The 17,930-nt window shown below is 36.9% G+C and overlaps 1 long non-coding RNA gene across 1 annotated transcript in view; it reads left to right on the top strand.

The window, feature by feature from the left end:
* LOC131383703 (uncharacterized) overlaps positions 1 to 17,930 on the top strand; it is a 54,115-nt gene that overhangs the window by 35,611 nt on the left and 574 nt on the right. The window lies entirely within an intron of this gene.

The raw sequence follows: 17,930 nt of genomic DNA, 5'->3' as shown, positions 1-17,930 counted from the left end.
ATCAAGCTACCAATGACTTTCTTCACAGAATTGGAAAAAACTACTTTAAAGTTCATATGGAACCAAAAAAGAGCCCACATCACCAAGTCAATCCTAAGCCAAAAGAACAAAGCTGGAGGCATCACGCTACCTGACTTCAAACTATACTACAAGGCTACAGTAACCAAAACAGCATGGTACTGGTACCACAACAGAGACATAGATCAATGGAACAGAACAGAGCCCTCATAAATAATGCCGCATATCTACCAACTATCTGATCTTTGACAAACCTGACAAAAACAAGCAATGGAGAAAGGATTCCCTATTTAATAAATGGTGCTGGGAAAACTGGCTAGCCATATGTAAAAAGCTGAAACTGGATCCCTTCCTTACACCTTATACAAAAATTAATTCAAGATGGATTAAAGACTTACATGTTAGACCTAAAACCATAAAAACCCTAGAAGAAAACCTAGGCAATACCATTCAGGACATAGGCATGGGCAAGGACTTCATGTCTAAAACACTATTCCTTTTCATATGATTTTTTTCCTTTTTGAAATAATGACCCATCACTATGCACCCTTTTCACCTTAACATTTAATGTGAGTGGAAGCAATATAATTTTTTATTGAAATCACTCTGTCTTATCCTAAGTGTTTTCTAACATTTTGCAGGAAGAGACTTGGTGTGAGCATCATTACAAAACTTTAGCAGTTATGATTCTACTATGCCCCTTCCAAAGAGGTAGTAAGTGAAACTCAAACACAGGTATCAATCAATCAAAGATGGAACCTCAGACTTTTGTTTTCTGGTTCTTTTAACCACATTTTTGTTTGGACTTCACTCACTTGTCAAACTCAGATCAATTCTCTACTAAAAGAAACAAGTAGTGTGTGTGTGTGTGTGTGTGTGTGTGTGTGTGTGTGTGTGTGTGTGTTTAATATTATAAAATGCACTCTGCCTTCTCCTCTGTCACCAGAAATCCTTTCAATATTTCTCTTTGCTTACAAAATAAAATTTAAAGGGATTATCTCATTTCCTTAGTTTACCTTTCCAGTCTCATCTTGGTTCATCTCTTCTCTCCACACATCAGCCACATTCATTCTCTTGGTTCTTAGAACACTCTGTCTTCAGTTGCTTTCCTGAAACAGAAGTTACAATGATTTTTCATGATAAAGAAATGTGTTAGGGCGTGCTTAAAGGGGAAAGATATGAGAAAAGTAGATAGATCAGGTTGAAAGAATTAAGCAGTAATTTGTTCTCAGATGAAGACTACCTTCTTAATAATTCCACAAAAATTCTGGGCACAAATTACACCACGGAGTTATTTCTACCTTGAGATAATGGGGCCAGCTTCTTGAATTCAGTTAGTCATAGACTATGTCTTTGCTCTTAGGTGAGGGAAGACTGATACTTACCAGGTGAGGTTGATTCCATGTGTTGATCCCATTTTTTGTTTTATTCCTTAAATAACTAAACAGTTATAAGCTGCTAGCAGTCAACACTTACAGCATCTTAAGTGGGTGAGGCTGCACCAGCCAAGGAAAGCGGATTGGGGAAATATAAGCGTGCGTTCCACAGGAGAATTTTCGTACTGCTCATATTCACTTGTTTTCATGTTAAGTTCATTCCCCACAATCACAGCTTCTCCAGCACTCTAGTTAGTCACAACCTGAGATAATTTACAAACTGCAATCCCATGCTGCAATTCTCCCACAGCCCTTAATGAAACCTATCATCTTCCTCTGCCACATGTTCTATACCTCAATCCTCTTAGGCTGGAACTTCTGAAGATCTGGACTCTCATCCCTGAGGAGTCTGAGGTGCTGGTTACCATATTCTGATCAGATATGCTTGCTAGACTTGTTCAGGTACCAAGTGATGTTCCAATGGAGTCAACTAAGTACTCATTTGGGTCTCCTCTTTGGCCGACAATTATGCAGAGAAGGAAGCAACTGTGTATTGTCAGCAAATATCACAGGAGCTAAGAAATGAATGTTCCAGCATGCGAAAGAGACCTGGGCAGGGCACTTGCAACATGCACTATGCAGGCTAAACTCTTTACTGCTTCAGGACCTGTGCACTTCCCATCTTTTTACTTAGAATGCTTGTCCTTCTGCTGTTTCAATGGCCAGCTCTTCCCCACAGTTCACTGAGAATCATACCTGCTTCCCTTTGAGAGACACCATTGCCAACCATCCCACCTAGATCTTATTGTCATCATTCACACCATTCCTGTGTTTTCCACTTTTTAATATTTAGCTAGATTTACAGTAACATAGTTTGACACTTTATTTCAGTTTTTTCTCTTTTACTATTAAAAATATATGCTTAGTAAGGATAAAAATAAATTTGATTTGTTCACTTCTGTGTCACTAGCCCCTAAGATGGAGACAAAAATAGAGAAACAGAGAAGATGTATTGGGTGCATATTTGAATGCAGCAGTTGTGTATAAAGGTTGTAATGGTCTTGGGTACTCAACTTTTATATAGACATTGTGAATTTCTCCATCATATTAGGAGCCTAGGATAACTTTGTGTTTATTTACCTGCATCACTTTCCCAAAATCCCATGTGTGCTCATTATAATGCCTCCAATCTCATCACCAGGAGCATCTCATGCCCTTAACTACTCAACCCTTTTTTGCCTGTCTCTTCAATTTGCAATCTCATAAAAGACACATTTGGTTGCAGTAAATCTATTTTTCCCTCCCTTTTTTCTTGAAAGAATCTACCAACTTCTTATCTTGATATCAGGACACAACGCATTAGGTTTAACATAAAGCCAAAAGATGTGTCAACCATTCATTGTTAAACAGATACATTTGGTTCCTTTTTCCTCTCGCTAGTATTGTATTTGATTTAAGAAGCTTCAGTATGTCTATGCAGCTTTGGAAACACGTTCAAGATATTTTATACTCTTTATGATTAATTCTCAACTATTAATTTCAGAATCCAAATTCAGGATGATGTAAATTCCTTACTTTCAGACTAGTGAAGTGTAAGAAAGGTTAGAAAAGTCCCAGAGATAGAATTAATAAACTGAACTAGAGTCCTATGTAACAGGAAAATGATGTAGCTCGTATGAGGAGAAAAACTAAAGTTTATTTTTAAATACACACATTTGGATGCATTTTTGTGTAAATATATGCAAATATACACATTTGTATATGTATATATACACACATATATGTACAAGTATATGTGTGTGTATTTATATATAGAGAGAGAATGCTTATAAATAAGATGTAATCTTTTTTAACTAATATATTGAGACACTTGACTAAGAATGGTGGTATTGTTAATATCTAATATCCCATTCCCACCAGTGCTACCCTTTAATAAAGTTTTTGCCTCTCCTCAAAACACGAAAGTCAGCTCAAACTGTTTATTTTCATATCCTTAGCATTATTGATTTTGAGCACTCTATATATTGTTTTGTGTACTTTTGAAGATGTAATTATTGAAAGAAATGGATCAATGAAATAAGAGATTTAGCTGCTTATTAGTTTATCTCACTCTGCCTCAAGCTCGATTTCTCAAAGAAAACAAGCCATTTGCATGTACGCTTTTTGGGAAAGAAAATTTACTAGAGTCGGTGTGCTGGGTAAATTTCTGATATTTACTTCAATTACTCTGTGAGGCATCCCTAACATGACTATGAACTCTGAGAGAACTTGTGAGAAGAGTTGCCATTCTATTACAGCTCAAACATGAGTGATTTCCAAGGATTCATCGTGGAATCTATTCTAGGCATACTACAAATAGGATATGTAACTGCACTTTGATATTGTCTAAACTGGATTGTGTTCATGCTTGTTCTTTAAGAATATAGTTAGGTTATGAAACAACCTAATTAGCTCTTTATAATGACCAAGACACTGTCCCTCTTGTTAGGCAATATAGTCTCATCTTATCTGCTCAGCTCTTAAGGAAATCACAAAAGCAATGCTTCCTCTCCAACCCAGGCTTAGAGGCTTCAGATGAATTTATTTCAAACATGCATATTCATGGTTTTCCTTTCTTTTACCTTATCTGCCCCTGCCTTTACTTTCTTAAATCTCATTTTAGCTTGTGTATAATACTCCGATATTTTGAGTGTACCTTGGAAAAGACTAATGCATAAATTAACATAAATAATCCCTTAAAAGTAGTTGTATCCTAAGCCATCTGTCTATCTTAAATCTAACGTCTTCTATTTGATTGGTTGGACAGATCTCATGATGTTGGATAATTCTAGAACTTACCCAAGTAGAAATAAATAACAACTTTTGAGGTAAAAAGAAAAGTAGAAATATATTTCCTGGGATTTTCTCAATAACTTCTTATCACAGATTCATGGAACTTTGGGAATAGATAGAACAAAAGCTCGCCTGAGGGTTTTACGAATATTGATATAGTTCTCATTTGTTCCTTCAACATTTTGCACCTTCCCTTATATTTGTATTGTATAGTCTCTTCTTCCCTTTCTCTGTCCTTCAATGATTTGCAACTCTGCAGAAGGGAAGTTAGATGGTTTATCTATCAGAAGCATTAATGGGACTGGGGATACTGACCTGGACCCATCAAGCACCTGACGTTTGAATTCTCTTGTAAATATTTCCAAACAATACTTAGCCTCTATTATTATTGGTATCACTACTGAGAGCAAAATTAGGAGTAAAAACAATAAAACTGATTAAAAGCATATTGTTATTTATATTATATTTGAGTACTCTGATGTCTCAGGAACTTTTATATACATTACTTCTCATCCTTGTCTCATTTGGCAAAGTTACTCTTGCCACGTTTTGGAGAAAGTAACTGAGATGTCAAGAAGCAAAGTGACTTACACAAAACCATAAAGGTTGGCTGTCAGACTAGGAATGTTAGCACATTCACTAATGCACATTCTTGGAACAACTCTAGTGATGTAGAACTCAGTAAATATGGAAGTGGACATTGTTTTCCCACTCAGGGGAAAAAGGTTTTAATTAAAAACCTACATATGAAGGTGAATTCAAACTATATTCTGTTAGACAATTGATTACTCAGAGTAATTAGAATCTATTATAGTTATTCTCATATTTCATGTGTTCACACTTATATATAGATTTATATATATTACATATATAGCAGAGATTATTTATTGGCATAATGGTATTTCTGAAAATATTTCTTATACAGACCTAGTGTGATACTATCGAGTTTAGCTTTTACAAAATACATCACAATATACACCAATATTTCTCAGTTACTTCATTTGGCAAGAATTCAGATTCACATACAAATTAAGATTTGCTCCAACAGCATTTTTCAAACTTGAGTGTATAAAATGCAATTCAACTTACTCAGCAGAATGATGCACCCCCAAAACTAGAGTAGTTAGAGTTTGCTGTGAAGACACAAACTACTGCATTTACTGCCAGGAAGTTTTTGGTAACATCTAAAGCAAAGGAAGGTAGCCATAACATCTGAACCCATAAAAGCCGGTTATACAGAAATTACTACAATATGGAAAATTAGAAGTCACATCCAAAATACATGGAATAAAATAACACTTATTATTTTAATTTCTTTTATTTATTCAAGCACATATTATTGACACCTGCTTTAAAATACATATAGTGCCAGAAGCTGGAGGTACATATAAAAATAATGTCTGGGTCAGGCGCGGTGGCTCGTGCCTGTAATCCCAACACTTTAGGAGGCCGAGGCGGGCAGATCATTTGAGGCCAGGAGTTCGAGAACAGCTTGGCCATCATGGCAAAACTCTGTCTCTATTAAAAAGACAAAAATTAGCCAGGCATGGTGGCGCATGCCTGTAATCCCAGCTACTTGGGAGGCTGAGGCAGGAGAACCGTTTGATCCCGGGGAAGCAGAGGTTGCAGTGAGCTGAGATTGCAACACTGTACTCCAGCCTGGGTGACAGAGCAAGACTGTCTCAAAGTAATAAATAAATAAATTAAATTATATTAAATTAAATTAAAAATAATATCTGGGCCTTAGTCAAAAGGAGTGTATAGTCTCATATGAAGACAGATTTTATCATAATGTAGCCTATGTTACTTGTATGCAAAAAATAACGGAAGAATGGGGGTCTGGTTTTGGAGAGGAAATGACAATTGCACCATGTTTTGAAACAAGATTAGGATACTTTGGGAAAAGAAGCAACAAGAGGCAGGCAAAGTAGCATTATAAGTTCATTGTGTGCCTTGCAAATACGTAAACTTTGTTTTCTAAAGAAAATAAGGATTTATTTAAGAATTATAAGAAAAATGACATTAGCAATAATAATAATAATGACATTAGTAGGTTGTAATTATTCTGGAAAAAATATGGTGGATAGATGGGGACTGGGTAAGAGAAAAGACAGATTAAAACATTCTAGGCAGGAACTGATGAGGTCTAACTATAGTAGCGGTAAGAAGAGAGAGAGAGAGGACTCAATGACTACTCAAGGGTCAAGGTTAATATGTGTTATTCTATACAAAGAACATATTAACCAACTGATTTAGACCCTCCCTGTGTACCATTTCAAGATTATCGTGGCCATGTTCTCTAACCGCATTGCACAGATGCAATCAGACAGTGGCTCATCTTGGCCTGTGCTTTTCTGATCCCATGGCAAGGGACGCCTGCAGAACCTGCTCTTTGCTCACACATATGTACTCCACAGTGTAGGAGGCAAATGCCCACAGGGCTATCCATGACCAAGTGGAGATAATGAATAAATCCACCCCTTTGTCTCTGGAGCATTTTATTCTGACATATATTTCAAAAAGCAACTTAGAAGATGCCTCGCTGATAGAGCCTTCAGTCACCCACAGCAATGACCAATACCTTAACACAAATGTATGTAGCGTTTCTTTCTTCTCTGTTACTCCCCCTGTCCTTTAACCCCACTCCTTGTATGTCATGCCCCAGATAAAAAAGTGCATATTCAAGCCTGTATTTCAGGTTCTGCTTTTAGGGGAAACTAAGTCAAGATATTAGTTGACAAGAAATATCTTACCAGGTGTGTCATGTTTATAGCTTTCTGTCCATAGTCCCTAAATCAGAGAAAACTCTTTAAAGACCTTATAATGATATACCTACAATCTCAGCAGATGTACTATTTGATGTTTCAAAAGACAGGATCAGAAGAGCCATGAAATAAACTGAGCAACACCCCAGGAGGAGTTCTAGCATGACAGAATTAGCCAGGCCTATGTGATTCTCGGTGAGATACTTCATGAGAAAAATGAGTGGGGAAAAGCAAATCACTGGACACCTAAACAGAAATTAAGTCATGGGTAGAGAAAAGGCATTAGGTGAAATTGTGGGAATGTGAGTCTGTAAGCTACACTCCCGAGGAAGTAGAAACCATTAAGTGAACAGGCACGAAGTAGAAAAAGATACCCAAAATATAAAGGAAATGCCAGACCATGGTGAGAGAAGAGAGCAGATGACAGAATGAGATGCCATAAGAGAGACAGAGAGAGACAAAGGTTACTCAGTTTCTAGCTGATTTGCATTTCCTGTCTTAGATTTTAACCACAAGTATCTTACAATAAATTCCATTTTTTAAAAAGTTCTATGCCATCCCCTGACTCTTGTAAGTAGAAGAGCAACGCTAAATTTTTTCTCATTCTGTTTCCTTTGGTAACATTTGGCAAAATCTTTCCACAGTCCAGATAAAAAGGAAGTTCCTCCCAGACCTCCCACATACTTCTTCCAAAATCCTCCCCTTTAACTGCAGTACATTTTCATTGATTTTGCTATCAGGAGCACAGCCAGACAAAATCATCTAAGACTCATGACATTATGCAATAACTTGAAAATACCAAGCACTTTAATGTAATTATCTTGTCTAAAACAGTTTAGCAAACAGAAAGTCAAGCTTCTGATGGTTTATGCTAATATGCCTCAGAAGCAATCACACTGGTTATTTTATTATTTCTCTTTCCCATATGTCTGTAAGTACACCTCACTTCGAAAAGGATTGAGACAGACAAGACAGACAGAACTTTTCTTTATTTCTTAAAAGTTGATGTTAAATCAATACTAGTGATTTACTATATTATTTCAATAATACTATTGATACTACAGATATTAAATCAATATTATTATGTAAAAACACAGTGATTTTCAGAAGCAATTTCATTTGTTATGCACTTGAAAAAATGAAAGTGAATGATGTATTAACTGTAAAACAGAATTTAAAAAACACAAAAATTCACAGTATTATAGAACAAAATAAAACGAAAAGAGATGTTGAGCTTCCACCTTCCATCTATGGTAACATTGAAAGACTATGGAAAGGGTGTTATCTGAATCAGGGTTTGCCAAATTTTCCCTGTAAGTAACCCAATAGTAAGGATTTTTTGGCTTTGTGAGCCATGAAACCTCTGTCATAACTAATGCAATCAGCAGAGTAGAAGCATTTACAAGAAGGGAAGATTCAGACATTCAAATTCAAAGTTGGTAGAGTTCAAAGACACTGAGTCTTAAAAATACGGCCTGTGTGGGCCAGGCACAGTGGCTCACGCCTGTAATCCCAGCACTTTTGGAGGCCGAGGGGGGAGGATCACGAGGTCAAGAGATCGAGACCATCCTGGCCAACATGGTGAAACCCCGTCTCTATTAAAAATACAAAAAAATTATCTGGGTTTGGTGGCATGCGCCTGTAGTTCCAGCTACTCTGGAGGCTGAGGCAAGAGAATCGCTTGAATCTGGAAGGTTGAGGTTGGAGTGAGCCGAGATTGCGCCACTGCACTCTAGCCTGGGTGACAGAGCGAGACTCTGTCTCAAAAAAAAAAAAAAAAAAAGGCATCTGTGGAGGGATGAAGACAGGTAATTTTTATGATGGAAAGGGAATGTCATAGATTGAGTTCCCCAGGAACTGGAGGTTCATAAGAGAGTGCTCTTGGGGGTGACCATGTGTAGAAGAGAATAGAAGAAAGCAGAATTGGGCAGTGGAAGAAGTTATGCAATCTCAACAAAGGCCTCGGACAATCATATGAGGAGCTCTGAAGCTGAGATGACTCCCTCAGAATTGTCCCAAGTTGGCTCTAGAGGGCAAGTTATTAATGATTTTACATTGATTAATCCTCAGGTAAGTAATGGTCAAATAGAAGTATATCCATGAGGGAGGGGACTCTCTTCAATGGAGTTCTAGAAGCAGATTCCCCAGGATTCCTAGGAAAACCTATGAGGGAGGCTAGTAGAATGAACTCTAATCCCTCCTCAACAGCTGCTGCCAGAGTTGCAACTACTATTCTCTCACCTCTGATGCCATTCTACACTCCTTCCACACTCAGCTAGTACCCCACCTGGCATAGCAGATTCCCCCAGTGACATAACCCAGACCCATATGCTTGAGAGATTTAAGCTCATGTATACCATATCCATTGTAAGCAGAAGTTATTGAACTTGTCCGATTACTATCAAAATCAGGCAAGGGAGTACAAAGAGGCACCCAAGTGAATCATTTGTGTGTGCCAAATTCATTCATTCTGCCCTCATTTTGACAATTCCACCAACAGCAGCCGCCCTGACTTCTTTTTATTAATAGGACTAATTACCCCTGTAAAGATGGTAGTTCTGCTTCTTGAGTGCTAGTCTCTTTCGTGAAATCTGAAGTACCAAAGCGGAAGCTGTAGTTTGTATTTCCATAGAACTCTGTGTTCCCAGTGGAAGCATTCCCATCTTAAAAACTAGGACCCTTAATTTTAGAGTCCCACATTTCAAGAATAAGAATAAGTCAGATATTGTATTTCTGATAAGTGGAAGTGATGGTTAGCCGAGCCATGCCTGGGTTCCTGAACCTATGCTCCCAAGTGTACACCATATCCTGGAGGATGACTCTCCATATTCTCAAGATGTTATCCCCAAATTGGTGCCTCACTTGTGCATTAAACTGGCTATTCCATCATTCTATCAGTCTGGCAATTGGCAGCTTCTGAGCAGTGTGGAACATCATGTGACCTGTGGAACTCATACACGGTAAAGGCCTCATACCACTTTTTCTATCAAGTGGAGTCCTTGACTTGAAGTGATATTAGGGATTTTCCATTGGTGGATTAAACATTTTCTAAGAGAGTGGTGATAGCAGAGGCCCTATTGTCAAGGTAAACTTGCACATAAAAGTATAGAAAGATTTCACCAAGTTGCTTTGTGATTTTTCTATAATAGATCATTTTGGTGGGTGTTAAACGTGATTTGAAGATCTTCACACTTTATGTCTACTCTCTTTCGTTGGTCCACATGATTCTATCCCAAGCGTTCTTGTCCTTGATTTTCTGAACATTATTCATACTCATGTACATTCTAACCTCATGCTATTATTGTTCCAAACAGCCTCTAATCACTGCTTAATCATTCTCCCAAAGTTGTTTTTGTTTTCTTTTCCAAAGCAATCAAGATTAGCAATCAAAATGAACAATTCTACTGTTTTTATAGTTACTAGTTTTCCCATAGTTCAAACCTTTGTAAACATTTCAAGAGCTAATACATTTGCCTAAACCAGTATAATATTCCAATTCAATGTGGGTGAAAGTTTTGACAATTGCATTGATCCCTTCTACCAGAAACAATCTGCTCCTCCAACGGCCAGTGATGGGTCCCTTAATGCCAGCTGGATGGCAAGTGACCCAGCTGGAAAGTTCTATGCTAGATCCTACTTCCTCCAAATTCCCTGGCAGCAACAAATGTAGTTTGAGTCCCCTGAAAGCAAACTCTAGTATGAAAATTATTTTCTCAGATACTTTTAGAAAACATTCTTGGAGTTACCTCCCTGTAAAATGGGGCAAAATAACACAGGATTGGCCAGAGAGAAGACAGACTAGGATTCAGGTACAACAGAAGTCACCGTCTCCAGGAGAAGGTCTGAGGCTGGGATAACACTTCAGTGTTGCCCAAGAACTGACAAAAAGGCCAGTTTCTTGTGGCCATATGGGCCAGTCAGTGTAGGAGGACTGACCTGGGAAGAACTGGAACCTTTGTAGAGATGACGTTTACCTGAGGCAATCCTTAAAGATAGTGGAAAGCTGAAGGCTGTCTGTTGGCAGCAACACACACTTCAACTGGGTGAATAAATCCTTAATTTTTGAAGAAGTAGCTAGGCAGTATATCATGGTACCCACTGCAGTGGGGTAGAATAGGATCTATATTTCAACCAGATTGCAAGTACCTCATCCCTAAAGATCAAGTTTCTGATGTTCACCCAGTTCAACAATACATTTAGTGACCACTTGTTGTATGAATATTAATGTAAAACTATTTAAAAGGATAACCAATATATCATTATGTAGTTTGTGATTTATTATTTTTAAACATAATCTTGTATCTCTGCAATACATGATGTTAAGCATATTAAAAATTCATTTGCTTTATCACTTATTTGAGAAACATATATTTAACTGCTAGATACTGTGCCAGATACCATATTAGATGCTGGAGAAGTAATGCAGAGGATTTATGGGCACTACCCTGAGTTGATTTAGAAAGATTAGACAATTAAACATGTAATAGTTTCACTTTTCTCCAAAATCTCCCCTAGGTCTCACTCAAAACACTCAATGGAGACATGATTTCTCTGTTTTTAGGACTTATTAGAGGTTGTGGTGGGAACATGGCAAATAAACACAAATTAAAATTATACATAAAGGAATAATAAAACAATTAAATGAGCTAACATTTGTAATTATAAAAATGTCCAGCACAAAGTAAGAGCTACAAATAAAACATGTAAGTTACGATAAATACTAAGAAGGAATTAACTAGAAAAGTGATACTGAGAATGAGTTGAAAGCAGCTTCTTTTCACTAGTACTTGGTTAAAGAAATGATTTAGGTAGAAATTGCTTAGCATGTTGGAGAAACAATGAGAAGGCTACTAATTTACTGCATTTAAGAAGTGACCGAATCAGAAATCCATAGTTTTCTCTTAAGCACGTTGTATATTTCTGGAGAATATTTGGTGTATTTTCCCTGTTGCTGTTCTCTGAAATCAGGCCCACATACCACTCTTTATAGCCCCTATGGTACCTCGCAGGGGGTTAGTCACATCATTGGAATTCAATAGGCCTTTGATTAAATAACTATAAAAGTTATTAATTGCAAATACAAGAAAATGGTTCTTTTTTGGGACTTAGAGACTATTCTATAATCAAACTAGTATTATTCTCTGATTTAAATTTAAAATAAAGCAGAATGGGTACTTCTTATGTTGTTGTTTTTAAACAGCATGAATCCTGGCCAAAAGCACTCCAAGGAACTAATCTGAGTGAATCACTGCATTTCCTAGTGAAACTGTAAATTTCAGCATGGATTAAAAAAACATAAAACCTCAACATTTCAAGATATTAATTAACCTACTTATAGATATATGTAGATAAATGGCAGAACTTGGAACCCCCTTAGATTTTCTGACTTTCCCTACTTAGTTGTAAAACATCAAAGTGAGAGTAATAAAAATTTTCTGGGTCTTTTTTTGTATCTTGAATATTATGTTATTGTTAGCAGATGTTAAGCTTTTATTGATAAAAATGAGATCATTCAGGGAAACCATCGGCTATTATTTTTAAGTTTCTTTTAAAAACTTTTTTATTTGCGATCTCTTTTTAAAAGAGTTTACTATCACCTTTATTAGAACAGACTATCAATAAATTCTGAATTCTCCAGGTAATCTCTTAACTCATTAGATCATTATTTTTGCAAGGGATAAAAATGAAGCTTACAAGTAGACTTTTTTCTGTTATTTACCATAAGTTATTTTTACCCAGAGCTATAAGGCAGAAACAAATCAGAGTCCAAAATATGAAGTTTTAAGTTTGATTCTTCTAATAGTACTTAATTTTTTCCCCATCAGGAAACTGGATTTCCCAACCTTAGGAGAAGTAAATATATAATCTGTGGGTCCTCTCCTTCTTTGTCTTTCTGTATGTAACATAAATCAGTTGCATCTTTTTCAGTCCCCTATCTCTCTCAAGCTATTGTTTAAAGTCAAATAGGCCATACAATATCAGTTCAAGACGAAGGTGGCCAAGCTTTTTGAGGATTATTAGAGCACTCAAACAACTCTGTCAGAAAATATTCCCAACATCAGATGCTGAGTAGTGAATACTACTCTTTACTGAGTACAGAATAGTGCTAGAGGAATTGTAGATGACAGAAATAATAATTTCATACTCATTTTGTTATTTTCTTTGAACAGAAGATGACAGTGTGTGACACTGAGTATGTGACAATGTGAATTTATGAATGAGCCAGTCAGGCATGTTTGGACCAGAGCATCAGTAAGCGCCCTGCCATTATGGTAAAAGAGGAGTCAGACAAAAACATTAGCTTTTGTTTTCTTTCTTCATGGTTCTCACATTAGGATTTCGACAAAAAGGGCTAATATCTAGAATCTACAAATAAGCAAATTTACAAGAAAAAAATCAAACAATCCCATCAAAAAGTGGGCAAAGGATATGAACAGACACTTCTCAAGAGAATTATTTTTCTTAGTTCTCTCTCCAAACCAAAGTAGTTTCCGTGGAGAGAGAACAATGGCCCCCAAAGACATCCACATCCTAATTCCTGGAAACTGTGTATATGGTACCTCACATTGCAAAAGGGACTTTACAGATATGATTAAGTTAGAGATTTTGAGATAGGAAGACTATTTTAGGTTATTCTTGTGGGTATAATGTGATCAAAGGAGTCTGGATTAGTCCGTTCTCACACTGATAAAGATACTACTGGAGACTGGGTAATTTATAAAGAAAAGAGGTTTAATTGACTCACAGTTCCACGTGGCTGGGGAAACCTCAGGAAACTTAGAATCATGGTGGAAGGGGAAGCAGGCAGCTTCCTCACAAAGCAGCAAAAAAGAGAAGTGAGAGCGCAGGGTAAAAAACTGCCGCTTTGAAAACCATCAGATCTCATGAGAATTCACTCATTTTCATGAGAACAGCATGGGGATCCAATCATCTCCCTCCCTCTGCACATGGGGATTATAATTTGAGATGAGATTTGGGCGGGGACACAGAGCCAAACCATATCAGAGTCCTTATAAGCGGGAGGCTCAGAGTAGGAAATGTGATGATAGAAACAGACAACAGAGAGGTAGAAATTTTAATATGCTATTGAGCTGGCTTTGAAGATTTAGAAAGGGATGAAGGGCCAGGGAAAGCAGGTGGTCTCTAGAAGCTGAAAAAGTCAAGGAAAACAATTCCTCAGCGGACCCTCTAGAAGGAAGGTAACCCTGTTGACCCTTTTTAGACTTCTGACCTTCTCAACAGCAAGATAATACATTTTTGTTTTTTAAAGTCACTAAGTTTGTGGTAATTTGTTACAGCAGCAATAGAAAACTGATCTAAGTCCCAATCTCCATCTCTACAGAAATAATATCTCTTCTTAAATTAGTCTTAGAGTGAATAAAAGACAAAGACTCGAGCTATCAACTCTCTGTGGGTTCTAAGGATTAAATGTATTTAAAATAATACATGGCGAGGCTATACAAAGGAAGATTTACATTTTGGTTGCTATGGTGATTATTAAATCTACATCTATGTAATGCATTATTTTGAGCAACACAAGCCATTTTGAACAAAGTAATGCAACACACTCCTATGGTTCATTACAAATATATAACCTTCTGAAATAAACATTTCAGATTCAGCTTCAATAATTTTTTTTAATATCTACTATGTCCTGGGTATCCTATGAGTGTGTGCGTGACAGAGAGAGAGAGAGAATGTCCAGTACTTTATGAAAAACATTATCACCACATGTCTTTCAGCAGTACACTCTAGTCATTTATTAATTTGTATAATTATTTTAAAATATTTATGGCATAATTTAAATGGATTCACTATTAGGAAATGTTTGGAAATGTTACCCATCTTTAATTTGTGAGACATGTCATGGTTTTCACAAACTTTTTGAATCTTTATTTGCTCTTCCTCCTTATTTGGTAAGCTAAGACTTCAAATTCTTTCTCTTCCTCTTCCCTTCATATGAACTCTTCTTGCCTTAATGTTGAGATGCCAGGAATTGATGGGATTAAAATGGTAGCACTTTCTCTAAGAAATTTGCATTATCAAAGGTTTCAGAGTATTGCATTCTAAACATGAAGCCCTATTGGTAGAAGTGTTAATGTCTAACCTTTGGCATTTTAAACTCCCATTTATAATAAATTGTACAGTTTACAAAGCACTTTTCTTTTGGAAGAACACAAGGTTTAGAGTTATCATTTAGGGTTCTGACACAAACTCTGCCACTTCGCAAGCTGAGTGAACACTGGTAATCTGCTTAATATTTCCGAGCCTCAGTTTCTTATCCAAAAAAAAGAAATAAGTGGAAACGATAATACCTATTGTATATCTTTGTTTTGAAGACGTAGTAATATATTTTTAAAAGAATGTTAAACCCTAAGAAACGATGTAAACAATGGTAATAATTTTTGTTATTACTATCATTGTAATGGTTATCTATTAATATATAACAAGTATCTTGGAATTTAGTGGCTTAACACAATCAACACATAATCTCGTAGCTTCTGTGGATTAGGAATCTGGGTATGGTTTAGCTGAGTCCTCCACTGGAAATGTGTTAGATGGGCTACAATCAAAATGTCTGCCTGGGCTACAGTTATCTCAGGGCTTTACTGGGGGCACATGCACTTCCAAGCTTGTGTATATTATTGTTGATAGGATTCAGCTCCTCAAGGTAAATTACAGTGAGGCCTCACTTCCTGGCTAGCTGAAAACTCCAGGGATACCCTCAGTTCCTCATCATGTGGAACTCTCCATATGGAAGCTTATGATATGGCAGCTGGCTTCCCTCGGAGCAAGCAAGCAAGAGTGGATGCCCAAGAAAAAAAGCCACAGTCTCTTGGTAACTTAACTTCAGAAGTGACATTCCATCATTTTTTTTGGTATTCTATTTATTAGAAGCAATTCATTAGGTCCAATCCATATTCAAGTGAACAGCGTGAACCAGATTGTGAATTCTGAGAACTGGAAGTCACTGGGGCCGTATTAGAAGCTGCCTGCCACAATCATTGTTATCTAGTTCTTAAAATTGCCCCTCACCAAAATACTAGACATGGGGTCAAGGCATTTTCCTTTAAAAGGAGTCTTGGATAGTTAGCTGAAGGCAAAATAGACACTCAGGTCCAGTTTTAAGGGTCCATTTCCATGTGCATTTGGATTTATATTTCATGATTAAAGTACAAGGAACACATTATAAATTTTCTTACAGGAAACTCTTATCTGGGGGTCTGGGTAATGGAATATGCCAAGCTATGAAGTTTTGCAAAACACTTGGTTGCAGGGGAAAAACAGATTAGTGCTCTCTTAACTATGACTAAACCAGTGGGTACAGCATGCAATCACCATTTCCAAAACAATTATTTTGAATTTAATAGCTCTTCAACTCTTTCTGGTGCTGCAACAAGACTACTGATTTAATGGTGCACCAAGCTGCTACAAACCAGAGGTTAAAACCCATGGTTAAATGACTCTGGTGAGTGGTATTGAAAGCTGTCATCACGTGGACAGTTCTCAGACTCCAGGAAGGGGGAAAGAGGAGGGTGGTATGAGGAAGGGGGTAAAGAGGAAAACAGAACAAAACAGGAAAAGCCAACGGGCAGCTGAGGCTTTCAAAAGCACTCAGATACTGCCAATTTACTTTTTTTTTTTTTTTGTCATTCCAAATGTTAAATTGAGGTGATTATAAACCTCTTGTTTGTTTCGTTTTGCTTTCAGTTAAAAAGTGAAAATTAAAAGACAGTGGGGATAAAGTGCGGAGAGAGCTTTTGACGGCTGAAGGATGGAGAGCCCATTACCCATAATCGTAATAATACAAACCCTCTGGACAATGCTGGGGGAGGGAACCTCTCACAGGAGAGGCGCTGGAAATGACCCAGGCCTGGCAGGCCCTGAAGCCATCACAGGAATGAGATTGCAAACCCCAGGGAGAAACATTGAAGGCTGCCAACGTGGCGGGCTCTGAAAGCTGCACTCTGCAATGATAATGGAAAGTGGGAGAATTGATGGTGAACTGACTGGCAGTGGGTGGGAAAATGGAGAAATAGGCTGCCTGCCTGGAAGGCCAGAGACCTGGTAGGAGAGAGGTCTGAACAGCCCGATAAACCTACAAAAAAAAAAAAGAAAAAAAGAAAAAAAACCTGGATGCCAGAGGAAAATATATATAATCAGAAATCAGTTAAAAGAGTGAATTGTAACTTTAAATCCAGGGCATGAAATATGAAAATGGAAAATAAATAGATTAACGAATACTTCTTCGTGTAGTACAAATAGATCTAATGTTGTCCAAATAAGCATAGAGAATAAGCATAGCTGCATTGTTATGTTTTTGTTAGAAATTTTATTAACCACACAATCCATAGTTATCATTGCTGCTTTAAACAGTCACTTAGCTTTTAAATAAATTGAAGTGTGAAGACATTTAAAAAATATTTTCCCAAATAAGAAAATAAAATGGTGCAGAAGTCATAATGTAATCACTCAATGAATTTTCAAAGGAAATACACTTTTTAATCAGCACTCCAATTTAACTAAAAGACAATTACCTGCCTTCAGAGGGTTCCCCAGGTCTCCTCCATTTATTATCCATTCCACTGTCACCAACGATAATCACCGTACTGATTTCTAACGTCATAGATAAATGTGTGTGTTTGAACTTTACGTAAGTGAAACCTATGATATGCTCTTTTGTCTGGTCTATTTTGCCCAACATTGTTTCGAAATTTGTACATATTTTGTGTCATAGACTTTTGATTATCATTGCTGTATAGCAATTCAGTGTGTGAATGTATCACAAACTAATGATACACTTCACTTTTGAAAGTATGTTATTAGTGTTTAGGTTAGGCCTGTTCTTTGTATTTCTGTTGTGAATGTTTTCCTACTTTGTTTATTCTGCCATTTATTTTGGCTTTAACCTTATGGCTGCATTTAAAAGTCCTATAGG

The sequence above is a fragment of the Hylobates moloch genome, unplaced genomic scaffold (genome assembly GCF_009828535.3).
Source record: "Hylobates moloch isolate HMO894 unplaced genomic scaffold, HMol_V3 SCAFFOLD_6, whole genome shotgun sequence".
Taxonomy (NCBI): domain Eukaryota; kingdom Metazoa; phylum Chordata; class Mammalia; order Primates; family Hylobatidae; genus Hylobates; species Hylobates moloch.
Note: the sequence above shows the minus strand (reverse complement) of the source record. Positions and strands in the feature narration are given on the sequence as shown.